Source organism: Delphinus delphis, chromosome 4, assembly GCF_949987515.2.
Source record: "Delphinus delphis chromosome 4, mDelDel1.2, whole genome shotgun sequence".
Classification (NCBI taxonomy): Eukaryota; Metazoa; Chordata; class Mammalia; order Artiodactyla; family Delphinidae; genus Delphinus; species Delphinus delphis.
In genome coordinates this window covers 118,707,214-118,720,678 of record NC_082686.1, presented here as the reverse complement: position 1 = coordinate 118,720,678, position 13,465 = coordinate 118,707,214, and the positions used below count along the sequence as shown (strand labels likewise).

At 49.2% G+C, this 13,465-nt stretch overlaps 1 pseudogene; it reads left to right on the top strand.

The window, feature by feature from the left end:
* The first annotated feature begins 4,811 nt into the window (after window positions 1-4,811).
* LOC132424285 (large ribosomal subunit protein eL32-like) lies at window positions 4,812-5,219 on the top strand (annotated as a pseudogene).
* The last annotated feature ends 8,246 nt before the right edge of the window (window positions 5,220-13,465 follow it).

Below are 13,465 nucleotides of genomic sequence, written 5' to 3'. Positions count from 1 at the left end.
CCTTCTTCCCGAGAGGCCTTTCCAGCTTCTTGCTGAAACTTGCTTTCAGGAAATCTGAGCGTATAAAATGCTCTGTAGTAAAGGCAGGCCTGTATCAGGGTGGGTGAAACCAATCCCACTGAATGCAAAGTACAATTTGTCATGACCCCTCTTTCACTTTCATGCAAATCACTTTGCCATTTCTGCCACTGGGGCACAGCTCCCATCGCCAACCACTTCCTTCTTGCTTGCTTGTCTCCTGCCTTACTCAAGGGCCTCGAGTACTATGATGCCTGTCATACTGAGGTCAGATTTGTTTTCATGCCCTAGCACTTGGCCATGGCCCCCAAAAGCCAGAATTTGATTAGAAATCCCCAAAAAAGTATGCACTAAAGCCCCAAAATAATGGTCCTTAAAAAGGTACCATCTCCACAGGAATTATTTTCAGATTCTGCTAATAAATAGATTTGTTTTTGAACCTCCAGTGAACAAAGTCTTGTATTGCATCTTTAAAAAAAATATTTATTTTTGGCTGCATTGGGTCTTAGTTGTGACACATGGGATCTTCGTTGAGGCACGTGGGCTTCTCTCTAGTTCTGGCGTGTGGGCTCGGTAGTTGCAGTGCGTGGGCTCTCTAGTCGTGGCATGCAGACTACAGAGCGCATGGGCTCTGTAGTTGCGGCATGCAGGCTCTCTAATTGTGTCTTGCGTGCTCAGTAGTTGCAGTGCATGGGCTTAGTTGCCCCACAGCACGTGGAATCTTAGTTCCCTGACCAGGGATCGAACCCACGCCCCCTGCATTGGAAGTGCGTATTCTTAACCATTGGACCACCAAGGAAGTCCCTTGTATTGCATCTTTAATCTGAATACAACAAGAAGTGCTCTCACAGAAGGTGTCTGTAGAACATCTAGGTGCGGCCTGCTTCGTGCGATGGGCCGTTGGAGCAGTGCTGGGCTCTTCCACTCCTGCCCGTCCTGCGATCATCTAAAAGATGAACAGTTTCCTCAAGGTTTATCAAAATTCAGTTTATAAATCACTATTAACACTTGTAAGAATGATAGATTTTTTACTTTAAAAATACTTGTGGAAATTATTTTTTAAGAACAAAAACCAGGGACTTCCCTGGCGGTCCAGTAGTTAAGATTCCGCGCTTCCCCCGCAGGGGCACGGCTTCGATACCTGGTTGGGGAACTAAGATCCCGTATGCCATGCAGCATGGCAAAAAAAAAAACAAAAAAAAAAACACAAACCAAAACGTAAGCCCAGTGGACACTCCTGAAAGTCAGACTAAAGGCATGTAAGGAGACAGAGACCATCAAACTGCAGTTCCTACTGGGGGCGGTTAGTGTCCCGCGGGCCTCGTCAGACAGGCAGGCGGGCCGGGGCAGGCCGTGGGGCTGCCTGCTTCTTCCTAGGTGTTGGCTCCGACCCTGGCAGCACCGCAGAGAAGACAGGCAGCTTCAAAAGCCACAGGCTCTGGCTTCCTCACCTGCACTCCTGGATGCAGACCTTTGGAGGAGGCGTCTGTCTTCAAAGACAGTGTTTGTTAACGGGCAACACCTTCTCCAGGGCTTCCAGGGCCAAATTCCTCAAAAGACATTTCTAAAACCTCTGGAATGAGGGTCGGTATCAGGGCAGCTGTTTCCTCCCTGTTGGGCCTCTGTGCCAGGAACCTGGCCTGTACGTGACTGGGCAGGTTAAGGACAGGCCTGGCCAAAGAAATCCGCTTGCTGAGGGGAGAGAGTTTCCCCCGTGGCTTCCCCACCCTGAATCCCTTTTGAAAGTCTTCTCAGAGCCTGGAGGGCAAAAGCATGAGCAAGTTGCAGGGTTGGCTGGAGTTAGGCCGGGGAGGTAGGTGCTTGCTGGGGCCACTCCCAGTCATCATGATAAAGGACAGCAGATGGGGAAAAAAGTCCAGGAGAAACACCACGGGCAGAACAAACACAGAAATGAAAAACTGCGACGCCCACGTAGCATGAGCCATGGGGGCCATGCAGGCGCTGGAGGGCCTCGCCCGTCAGCCAGTAGCGGCTGGAAAGCAGCACAATCTCCTGTGAGGTGGCCGTGTGCTTTGCTTAAGTTTTTGTTTGTAAGACTCAACAAATACCAGCTGCTGCACTGGGAGTCCCTGATGGAGTTAAAGTCCTGCTGGGTATACGGTAATGGATTGACGAGACAAGTCGGTAACACAGTCTACTCATCTGATGAGCTTGGATGAGCTGGCATTTGAGAAATTTTAGTTGACTTTTTTTTTTTTTTTTTGCGGTATGCAGGCCTCTCACTGTTGTGGCCTCTCCCGTTGTGGAGCACAGGCTCCGGACGCGCAGGCTCAGCGGCCATGGCTCACGGGCCCAGCCGCTCCGCGGCATGTGGGATCTTCCCGGACCGGGGCACGAACCCGTGTCCCCTGCATCGGCAGGCGGACTCTCAACCACTGCGCCACCAGGGAAGCCCAGTTGACGTTTATTTACATTTGCGTGTGTGTACACAAATTCCGTAATTCCTAGGCATCGTCTGATAACAAAATTCTAATTTTTCTGTAGGATTTTGTCATGTTCAATAAGCAGTATTAGAACACACTCTGCAGTTGACAGTCTGTTGACGTTCTTGGCAAATTTTTAAGTGAAGAGAGACAGTCAGGAAAGTAGGGAGTGTAGCCAGGCTTTGGCCAGATCATTCATGCTGAAGGTGAGAGTGCTCCTTGGTTATTCAGGCAAACCAAAGGGTCAACATAAAGAGTGTGTAGTTCACCTGTTCATTCGTTCATTCACTCGTTTGCACACCTTGACCTGTCTTCCTCTGATCACAGCGTGTGCGCACGTGGGGGTGGGCTGGCTGGGGCTGTTTGAGGGACCTCCATGCAAGAGGAGGGAGGGAAGCCCCTGCAGCTCACAGGCTCCAGCATCACAAACCGGCACCCACCTCACTCGGGCATTCTCAGGCTTCACTGTCAGTGGGAGGGAACCCAGGGAAAATCTTTGTCTCTCAGAAATTAGAAGTTCTCTGAAAATAACCTACAATAGGAACTTGTTTCTTATACATGGACTTTCTTTCATCTTTGTAAATTCAGGGCCTGGCACAGTAACTGGTATGTAATGATAGGTTCTTAGTCTTTATTGAACGAGTGAATGAACGAACGAACGCATGAACAGGTGAACTGCACACTCTTTATGCTGACCCTTTGGTTCGCCCAAATGACCAAATAGCACTCTCACCTTCAGCATGAAGGATCTGGCCAAAGCCTGGCTAACCTGGAAAGACTGACCTCTTAACCATCCTATGTTCTGCTGGATTGAGTCAAGAGAGGACAAGACGGTGAAAAGAGACATTTGCCTGGCTTCGGAAGTAACTGGGTGATAGGAGCAAATAAGCTGATGCAAGGAGAAAAACTCTGCCTCTTGGGGAGAAGGTCGGGGGTAGCAGGCCTCACTGTCACCCGCCTCTGGGTCCTACCTGACAAATCCTTTCTAGCGACTCGCCCACAGGCCCGACTGTGCTTTTCCAACCAGCCCAGGCCCCTGCGTACTATACGCTTCTCTCCCCACCAGGACGTTAGTAGTTTATTTTCTATGAGCCAGTAAGAGACCATGGAAAGATGAGGGCTCCACTCTGATAAGTCTCAAGCCAATATGGTTTGTGTTTCCAATACAGAAACAGCTGCTTCATGCCCCCCCGCCCCCGACGCCAGTCCAGTACCAGCTAGTTCTGTCTTTCCACTGCTGCCATTAACACACTTGTTCTAACCAGCAGCCACTGGATTTTTCCATACTTGAGTGTGGGCAGCTGTTAACAAGAGAACACTTGCCCAGAGAAGCCAGCAAGCATGGGAAGGAATGAGCTTGTTACACAGGCAAAAACAGATGACTAGGAACTACATGAAGTCCGTAGCACTTCCAGCTGCTTTCCATGTGAATTTATCAGTAACAACTCCACAGGAGAAGCTTGAGTGGGAGAGAAGGTGAGGGACTGTCCTAAGGTCATGAAGAGACCAAATCACTTGCAAAAGAGAGTTCCAGCCAACCTTTGTATCCAGGGAGGGAAAAGCCTTAAATGCTGGAGGGGCCGACACGAGGCTCCCCACAAGCCCTCTCCTCAGAAGTCCATTTTAAAAGGCCTCCTGGGACTTCCCTCGTGGCACAGTGGTTAGGAATCTGCCTGCCAACGCAGGGGACACGGGTTCGAGCCCCAGACCGGGAACAGCCCACATGCCATGGAGCGACTAAGCCCATGCGCCACAATTACTGAGCCCGCGTGCCACAACTACTGAGCCCATGTGCCACAACTACTGAAGCCTGCGCACCTAGAGCCCGTGCCCTGCCGCAAGAGAAGCCACTGCAATGAGAAGCCCACGCACTGCAACACCCACGCACCACAACCAAGAGTAGCCCCCGCTCGCCGCAACTAGGGAAAGCCCGTGCGCAGCAACGAAGACCCAACGCAGCCAAACATAAAATAAATTTATAAAAAATAAATTAAAAAAAATAAATCAAAAGGCTTCCTGGGCCAGGCACAGAGCTGTTTTCTTAGTCTCTGCACCCATAGGTGTATCACAGGCCAGGGATGCACCTCTCTTGCATCTCTCTTCTAGTCTTGATGGGGCAAGATTCTTTTCTACTACCCCAGGGAACTGCCGCCAACCCCTAGCAAGTCTCCCAAGCTGAACGGTGGGCACTGGCTCCAGATGCCCACGGTGGTCAGAGTGGGCCTGGACCAGGGAGACTCTGAGGGGAGACAGAAATCCTTTGTTCCTAAATAATGAATCTTCTTTAACAGTAATAGCTCTCTTCTTCGGCGCTGCCTACAGAGCAGGCAGCATCTCCCACCCGGGATCATGGCTACCCTCAGACCACTCGTGAAGCCCAAGATGGTCAAAACCTGATGAACCAAGAAGTTCATCCGGCACCAGTCAGACTGATACGTCAGAATGAAGCGGAACTGGTGGAAGCCCAGAGGCATTGACAACAGGGTGCGCAGGAGATTCAAGGGCCAAAGGTTGATGCCCAACATCAGTTACGGAAGCAACAAGGAAACAAAGCACATGCTGCCAGTGGCTTCCGGAAGCTCCTGGTCCACAGTGTCAAGGAGCTTGAAGTGCTGCTGACGTGCAACAAATCTTTCTGTGCTGAGACTGCTCACAGCCTCTCCTCCGAGAACTGCAAAGCCGTTTTGGAGAGAGCAGCCCAGCTGGCCACCAGTCACCAATCCCAACGCCAGGCTGCACAGTGAAGAAAATGAATAGACAGCTCATGTGCACATTGTGTTTGTGTTAATAAAACCATGAAACTTGGCCAAAAAAAAAGACACACCAGTAATAAAAAGCAGCTAAGGCATCTAGCACTAATTGCCAGGCACTCTTCTAAGCACTCGCCCTACTTTACAGACAAAACTAAGGAAACAGAGAGGTTACTGTCCGAGGTCACACAGCTCTGAGCAGGGGGCAGAGCGAGGACTGAAAGCGAGCCCAGGCTGTGCCCTTAAGGATAAATTAGAGCTGCCCCTAGTCCCTCCAAGGCAGTCTTTTCAATTCTGGTAAGTGTATTGTCTTAAGTTTTATACAAAGAAATCCAGGTCAAACAGGCTGTCACTTGACCCAGAGTTAGTTGGGGGCGGGGTGAGGGTTGTCAGTTCTCTGGGTTTTGAGGGGAACGAGAGTCTGGTGTTGAGATCTGTGCAGTTAGTTGGGACAGTGGCCCAGGGAAGAATGACTAAGGCCGAGAGCAAAGCCCCTCTCCTGTGCCAGCCTCTCCCAGGGAGGGAAGTGTCTCTTGGAAGTGGGGTCCCCAGCAGGCGGTGTCTGAAGGTGGCATGGCTGTGCCCACAAGTCTCCTGTGTTTGCCTCCCTGCCCACCTCTTGACCCTGTGAGTTTCTTTCTCAGGCAAGCTCTCCCCAAATGGTGGCCAGATGGTCCCCAGCAGCTGCTGGATTCCTCACTGCCCTCCAGCCCTCTAGCCCAGAGGTCAGCGCTTCTCCTGACCAGTGTCTTGGGGTTTACTCTTCTTGGACCAGCCTGGGCCACATGCCACCCCGACAACAACCAGTGTGGCTGCAAAGAGCATGCAGATGAGCTCGGCCCGGGCAACCCCTCGCCCTTGGAAACAGGTCGGTGTGGCAGCCCTGCCTGGACCGCGTGGCCTGAGGTGGGGAACATCAAGGCGCTGTGATGGGCCTGGCAGAGACGGGTTAGGGCAGGAAGAGACACGGACACCCGCATTTACCCTGAGCAGCCTTGCTGGAGGAGACCCTCTTAAAAGTGAAAGCATTTGCATTCTACAGCAACACTGTTTTATGTGCTGCTGTGAAGTTAAACACAGTGGGGGTGGTCTGGGCACTTACAAAAACAGCCATGCTTTTCAATAGTGCATTGAAACGCTGGAATTCATGGGATGGCAGGTCTGGAGCAAAGACCTGGATTTCCACTGCGGCTCCACTAAAAGTAAGTCCCTGGGCTGGACTTGTTTCCATCCTCACAGAAGGGGAGCCTCACCTCCACCCTCCATGCCTCACAGGCATCTCAGGAGAAATATGAATGTGAAAGTGCTTAGCGCTGTTGCAGGAATGTTCAATCCTGAGCAAAATCCCTCAGGAACTGGGGCAAAGTGAGTATGGCCAGAAGTCAGTACGACAGACGACAAGTGCAGGGGCCTCTGGGGCCTTGGAGGACGGGGTGTCACAGGCAGCGCCGGGTGGGAGGGGAGACCAGAGGGCCACAGAGGGCAGGCTCCTGGGCTCGGGGTCTGACAATCACAGCTGAGAAAACACATACTTCATAGACTTGATACTTCTGCATCAGGAAACGGCACGAATGATCAGGTCTAAATAGAACAGAGAAGCACTGACCAGCAGAGAGGCCTGCGAGCACAGCGGGCGGGCGTGGAGCCGCACATCCCCGGGGCAGGACAGCTGTGGACAGAGGCATATTCCCAGCAGGCAGGGGACAGTCGGGCCGGCAAGAGATTGAGTGCTACCTCAGGGGACCACCCATTTCAGAGGCCCTGTAATTAGGAGACACACAAAAGATGGCGACATAGTACATGGAGAGAGCTGAAAAGGGTGAAAAGACCCGACTGCTACTATGTATAAAATAGATAACCAACAAGGACCTACTGTATAGCACAGGGAACTATACTCAGTATTTTGTAATAATCTATACAGGAAAAGAATCTGAAAAAGGATATATATATATCTTGTGCTGTATACTGAAACTTACATGATATTGTAAATCAACTATACTTCAATAAAAACAAAAGACTTTGAAAAAAAATAAAAACAAATAAAAGACCCAACTGGGCATGTCTGCTCTCGGTCTCCGCAACAGTTCAGAGAACAGGCTGTGCTTACCTGCCCAGGCCAACCCTAATCAGAAGGCTCTTCATGGAAAAGACATCCAAGACACCCATTCAGACCGTAAGGAGGAAATGCACCAGTGGCTGCTGTTCGCATCTGCAGTTTCAACACGGAAGGTAACCACTAGTTGGGGTTCCTCTTGTAAAGCTGCCACAGAGGTCTGGGGCTCCCCGAATCTGGCTGATGCTTGGGGTCTGCTAGGGAACCACCTTCCTTAGGAGGCCTCGTGAACAAACTTCCTTGGATGGATTTGGGGACAGTCTGTCTTTAAAACAGCTGCTTCTGAGGGATCCAGATGATAGTCAAATTACCACATGAGATTTTCAAGGAGCCCTTGTGCTACTTTTTTTTTTTTTTTCCTTGTGCTACTTTTAAACCCTAATGTGTGTTTCTTGTATTGCTACGCACATATAAACGTCACACTATTCTTTTCCAACTAATACGGATTTTAAATTCTGCTCGCTACACCAGATAAACTTCTTGTCCATTGGAGTTATTTAAGGATCTGATAGACTCTTCTACAATCCTTTCTCTCAGAGCATTTATAAAATGCAAATATCAAATTTTAAAAAAGGGGGGGGAATCCCCTGGCGGTCCAGGTTAAGACTCCACATTTTCACTGCTGAGGGCGCGGGTTTGATCCCTGGTTGGGGAACTAAGACCTCACAAGACGCGCGGCTCAGCCATAATAATAAAAAATAAAATGAAAGGCAAGTATCCTGAAGACTGTGTCTGCAGGTGTGATTATTGCCATCCTTCTGGGTGGCTCCAGACTTAAAGCCATTTAAAGCCAGTTCCAACATGTCTCCTCAGAAGAGGCTCCCCAGACCTGCTGAGCGCTGGCTGAGGGCTGTGGACTGAAGGTGTGAGCAACGTGTGGACCAGCCTACTCTGGCCAGAGGCCATCACCTCCTGGAAGGGCAGCGAAGACAGTCACCACACACACAGCCTACCAGCAGCAGTTCCAGCCTTGCTGTAGTTGCTGGGCTGTTAAGTTCCACGAGGGCAGGGATCTTGTTTTCATCCCCAGTGTATGCCAGGCTCCTAGCCTGGCATACACTGGGGGCTCAATTAAAAAAAAAATTTTTTTTTAAATGAATGAGTCCATTCCTTCTCACTAAGCGATAGCAACTTTGCAGAGTTTTCTTTGTTGATGAGGTGGGTTCCCTTCATCTCCAAGCTGGTGGCCCCCAGCATCTGACCTTCTATTCAGCTGGGAGAAAGGGTAATGCTGGCGAGGACGTTGTTAAAGGTCAGGCTGGGACCACGCTGTCCTCAGGAAGCTGGAACCATGGCTGCAGGCTCTTGTCCTCCCCCAGGGCCTCAGAAAAGCAGCACAGGACATGGAAATGCCTCATCTGCAGCCAGGTCCTGCCTGCTGTGCAGGCCACGGATCACAGACGTGAGGCTCACGATCCAGAAGCCAGGGGCTCACGACACAGGGCACCCCTCCCCCTCGACCTCTGTGAAGACTAGTTCACAGCGGAGCAATACGTATCCTAGGCCTTTCTTCCCTCCGTTCTCATTTCCTCCCTCCTCTGCCCTGGCTCTGAATCCCAGGTGCTGCACTGACCAGGATGGTGCACGACAGCCTCGTGGGCAAAGGTGATCCTCAGAGGAGCAGCACACAGGAGCTCGTCAGGAAGGCAGACTCTCAGGCCCCACCCTAGACGTGGCTGCATCAGAAAACGCATTTTAAACAGGGTTCCTTGAATGAATCCCATGCACCCGAGACTTGAGAAGGACTGGGTTGGAGCATACGATCTTCATTGAGAAAACGACCACCTTAGCTTTCTATCTGCTGCTGAAACAAATGACCACAAATGTAGTGGCTTCAGATGATACTCATTTATTCTCTCCATGGTTGTGGTCAGCCGTCTTGGTGGGCTGGGCTGGGCTCTCCTCCGGAGGCTCAGGGAAGACTGGTCTTCCAGAATTCGGTTGCTTCTCCTGTTTCCACACGGCCCCCTTCATTATCAGAAGAGCAACTGGGTGTCTTCTCACGCTTCGGACCCGACTTCTGCTTCAGGCTCCCATGATTACACTGAGCGCTCTGGATGATCCAGGATATTCTCCCCATTTTAAGGTCAACTGACTAGTAACCTTAATTTCATCTGCCAAGTCCCTATTGCCACGGGATGCAACATAAGCACAGGTGTGACACCAGAAGGCAGAGGTCATGGGGGCCCCAATTCTGCTTACCACAGTGATTTCATCAGCAGTAGGTCCAAACCCGGATGAATGGTCTCAGAAGGGCACCCCAAGCGCTCTGAATGCTCGGTCATCTCTGTTGGCGTCTCTCCCTGCCACGCCTCATTTGGTTCTTCCTGCCTGACCCTTAGTTTCACTCCAGTTACCACTGCCCGCCCCCTACCCTGCCATACAGTCTCAACACATCTCAACTCCCTCCCACCCAAGAGAGCTCTTATCTGAGGGTGCACATAATTCTGCAGGAAGTCCATCCTTTCCACGCCATCTCAGCTCTTCTCAGCCACCCAGAGGGAAGATCACAAGGAACAAGGCTAATGCCAAAACAAGATGGCGCCCACGCCTGCCACTTCATGTCACCCCTCGCTCTCCCTCGGCTCTGGCATTAGAGACCTGGGGCTCTGACCTGCAGAACAGAAGGGGCGCTGGACACGTGAGTGTCAGCAGCAGGGTCTCTGGGAGCTCAGCACCACCCCAAGGTCACCTGAGCCAGCAGCCCTGCATACTCTCCAATTCCAGACAGACTCATACTTGAGTGGATAGAGTGGTCCTGTCTTCAAGCAAATCCAGAACTAGCGCTAGCCTGTCACTAGCTGGTTGGTCACCAGTCAAATCCAGTTTATTCTCATGAAGGCCCTTTTGAGTTATCCCAAGGCCGCACAAATAATCTGGAAAGAGAGCGTCAGGAGACATTCTCCGCTTTGGTTTTCATACTTAAATATCAGCCCTTCCCAGTGTTGACTCCCTAGTGAATTCTGTTTCTAAAAAGCAAGCCCATCCTCAATGGACAAATCCTGCCATCCGTGACAAGGGCTAAAGGCTGTTCCATGCTCCTGAGAGCAAATCCAGAAACCATTCCCGAAAAGTTCTGAAGGACTTATTTGAAGGACAAGTCACTGGAATGTGAGGAAACTGGTTTGTTCAAAAAGCAGACACACTGATCTCTGTGTGACCTCCAGTATGAAGGAAGCCCTCCTGGGAACAGATTCTCCCTCCCTGGAGTACCAGTCAGCCGCAGGCCGGTCTCGGGGAGGCGCACACGAAGACGCACGGCTCAAAACACAGCTCCTTCTGTGCGGGAACCAATGGAGCTAAAAAACTCTGAAACCAATGTAGCAAATTCTGTTGAGCCTTCTTTAAACTCCAACTTGACAAATTTATTAAAGCAAGAAAAGCCAAGGGAAATTAAAAATCCCACGTGGATGACAGTTTCAAATTCACCCATTTGTGACCCCCGCCCTCATACAAACCTGCTGCACAAGGCCACAGGCAGCCAGGAAGGACTTTCAACTCCTTCTCTACCACACCCCTCCCAGTGATAAACAACCCGCCAACGCAGCAGCAACACTGTACTTACCGTTTCCAGTTACCAGGAAGGAAACACTCCCGAAAAACCTGCAACCTCGAAAGGAGGGGGAGCCTTTGGAAACTCACATTTATAAACATCTACTGCATGTTGGCGTGGCATATATATTCTCTCATTTAATCCTCACAGCCCTGAAGGGTGGCAACACCCTCATTGTACAGTTAAAATGAGAACCGCAGCTCAGAAGGGTAAGTACCCTGCCTGAGATTTCCAAACAATCAAATGCAAATCAGGATTTAATGCCAATTTTCCCTCCCTCTCCTTCCACAATGAATGATCGGGGATTTCATGTGAATTTCTCTCTTCCAACAGACTCTACACAGAATCTGGGAAGTCCTCCTCACAGACTGTACCTTCAGTGATAGGCAGTCCTACTGGATTTCGTGAAGAGCACAGACCAGCCTTTCTTATCTCACTGCTGCACGTGGCGGGGAAGCTACCACTAAGAAAGGACAACGGGGCTTAAGTTATAGGACGAACTACACACGTTCGAGGTAGGGAGAGTTCATCTTGTACAGAAAACCCTACTAAGACACTATAATACAGTCTAAGGCTGAGTCTGTATGTCCAAATTGGGATTGAACTATACTGTAATTTGTTCCCTCCCACCCACGGAAGTGATCAAAGGGAAATAGAGTTCATTTGTATAAAAAAATTCCAAGTATAAAACAGCTTGGAGATCTACGGAAACTGACACATAATTTTCTTTGAGCTAGATATGTAACATACCTGTTGAATTTTAAGTATCAGCTAAAGTCAACTGACAGTTGAATCTTCTCCATCCAGTAATCAAACTAGTGCCAGACTCAACCGCTTGAGGATGCAAAGCTGATTGTCTTTAGTCCTTTGTCCCCTTGCTATTCAAACTGTGGTCTGTGAATAGCAGGCTAGGCATCACTTAGGAGGCTGCTGAGTGTACAGAATCTCTCCTATGGAATCAGAATCTGCCTGTTAACAAGATGCCCAGTGAAGCTCTGAGGAAAACCTGAAATGTAGCAGAAATGCAGACTCAAAGCACGTCCAGGGCTCCCTTCATTCCTAGTCACCCTTTGCATACAGACCCAGCCCCTTCCCATACTGACTGTCTCGGGGGACCTTTGGAATATCCCAGGCCCCCCACCTCCCTCACATGTACCTGCCATCATCTCAGAGCCTGTTCCCTCCTAGTTTAAGATCTTCAAGAGACCACGTCTCTTCATCTCTTTATCCTCAGAGTCTGGCAACTCATTACCTGGCCCACAGCAGGCTTGGGATAAAGTTGCTAAACTCCCCTAATTTCAACACAAACGAGAGCCAGGGAGAGTTGGGTAGGTCAACTAAGGTCACAGGCAGTCAGGGGCCAAGCCACGACCAACCTTCCGAACCAAGGAGGCACAAATGGGACTCATGCCTATGTCCCTTTCTTCTTTCTTTCCAAAACCCACTCACCCATTTTGGAGATCTCAATTCTTGTCACATGTTCTGAGAACTACTTTGCTTCTGCCTAAGCTCATTAAAACAAAAATTCCACCCACACTATACTTCAAAAGATACAAAAATACAAAATTAATTGAATACTTAATTTAATGAGATGGATTTCACATGAACCAAAGTTGACAGCTGCTGAGGACCTGTTCACACTTGGCCAACTAAAATGGTGTCCTGGTTGCAGCCCATGACACTGCTCTGCCATCACAGCATCTTTTCTCCTTGTTTTATACTCTTAAGAGATAGGGTAGGTTTGCTTTATTAACAACTCCAAGAATCATTTTCTTCAGTTGCAAAGGAGGCTTCTAAAATGAAAATCTGTTATCACTAAGATCTTAGTGACAGAGCAAACCTCCCAATGGGGCTGAGTGACAACTACCCAAGCGTTCAGGCTGCTCCTGGGCCACCAAGGCCCATCTGGCCAGTCAAGGCCACCCAGAGCACTCATGTTTCCTCCAGACAGCCATTCCGGAGCCAGCTGGGTTGGGTCCCACTCGTCCTGGCTTGCACCAACACAAAGAAAACCTCAAGAATATTAGCCCTGCCTTTTTTTAAGGAGAAAAGTAACAATTTTTAAAAATGGGCTTTAAAAAAACCACAGATCATGTGGGAAGCACACCCTTCTCAGCAGAGGAGAAAGTAGCTCACATTATGACAAAGAATCATACCAAACACCCCAGACTGAAGGAGGAAATACTTCATGACGCTAATCAGACAATGCTGAAATAAAACTGTTTGGTTGGAAGCTTTGAATAAGTTCCAAGTTTTTATATTTCACAATTTGTAGAGTCCACAGTCTGCTAAATAAAAGCAGTAGTAAGATTTCACAAACTATTATACAATTTAAATATTATGAATTTAACTCCATAAAAATTTAGGTGCACATATTCTTACTGGCTAACCTAAAAATGCAGTTTTTATCTATGGTCTAAAATACTTTAATCTTAATACTTTAAAAGATTTAGTTCCAGCACTGAAAATAATCCCATCACTCTTTTTGTTTGTTTTTACATGTTTTACAACAAAAAGGTTGTGCTCCTAGTCAAAAAGATCCACAGACTAATTCAGCATGTAAAAAATAATTTTACAAAACATCCAA